This window comes from Chamaea fasciata, unplaced genomic scaffold (genome assembly GCF_029207755.1).
Source record: "Chamaea fasciata isolate MVZ Bird 193981 ecotype frontalis unplaced genomic scaffold, bChaFas1.0.hap1 SCAF_31, whole genome shotgun sequence".
Taxonomy (NCBI): Eukaryota; Metazoa; Chordata; class Aves; order Passeriformes; family Sylviidae; genus Chamaea; species Chamaea fasciata.
The window spans coordinates 676,125-677,301 of record NW_027094116.1 but is presented as its reverse complement, the minus strand read 5'-3'; the positions used below and the strand labels follow the sequence as shown (position 1 = coordinate 677,301).

The 1,177-nt window shown below is 57.3% G+C and overlaps 1 long non-coding RNA gene across 1 annotated transcript; it reads left to right on the top strand.

Moving 5' to 3' along the window:
* On the top strand, nucleotides 1–1,177 carry LOC136303227 (uncharacterized). Its single transcript, XR_010724183.1, has 3 exons — nucleotides 1–74; nucleotides 478–499; nucleotides 944–1,177. It is a non-coding gene; the product is annotated as an uncharacterized lncRNA (long non-coding RNA).

The following is a 1,177-nucleotide window of genomic DNA, read 5'->3' as shown; positions in this document are numbered from 1 at the left end:
GGTCATTGGGTCTCTGTTGCTCCTGGTCCTGCTGATGGGTATCATCGTGGCCTTTTACTGGTGGCACCACATGGGTGGGTGACAGTGGGGGATGGGGGTCCTGGAGAGTGGTGGGAAGGCCCCCAGAACACAGTGGCCATGGGGCAGCACCCACAGCCCCTGACTTGGGCAGTGCTGAGCGCTCAGGACCTTTGCTCCGGGCTCTGGGGTGTCTGGGGAGGTGTTGCAGGGTTGTTCAAGGATGTTGGGGGTTCTATCTTTTGGGGGAATTCAGAGGGTTCCCCCTCCCTGTCAGGCTCTGGGTTTTGGGGGCTCAGGGTGTTGGGGGAGGTGGGGTGGTTCAGGATTTCTGAGGGGCATCAGGGATACTGGGGGGACCTGGGGGGGAATTGAGGGCCTGGGGATCGTTCAGGGTTCCTGTGGGTGGATGGGGGCCCAGTGAGACTCTAAAGTTACCACTTCAGTTTTCCTTTGCAGATGCCAGGAAGCACCAGGAAAGGTGAGTGCAGGCTCCAGCCATGATAAACCTTTTACCCAAACCCCCAGCACCTCCCATCCCCTTCCACACACCCCCTTATTCCCTCAGGGCCTTCCCAGAGCCTCCTGCACCCCCTGGGGATGATTCTCAGGCGACCTACATGCAGCTGCAGGGGCCACTCGGGCAACCATGGGAGCCCAGTGACATCTATGACACTCTACAACAACCGTTGTGACACTCTGGGAAGCGGGAGTCACTGGGTGGCACTGGAGGTGCTCCCTCCATGGCTCCTGTGGTTGCCCATCCTTCCAAGGGAGGTGGTCATGGGTCAGGGGGAGGCTACAAAGGGAACCCTGTGCTCCTCATTTCCTTTCCCAGTACCCCCAGGGGCTCCCCCATCCCCTCCCCAACCCCCATCCAAATGCTCCAAGTACCCTCAGTGGCTTCCCCATTCTCTCCCCACAGTGCTGGCAGCACACCCAGGAGTTCCACATTCCCCCTCCCACTCTCCCTGGTGCCATCTCACTGTAAAAGGGGCAGTCGGGGAGGATTCTTTCTGATCGATTTCTCGGATTAAAATGAAGTACAAATGCGGCAATATTATACCTGAGAACTGTTTATTGATAAAGGAGGGTAACTGTTCGTACCAAAGGGGGATTAGAAGAAAGAGAGTAGAGAGGGAAAAAGACAGAGAGAGAG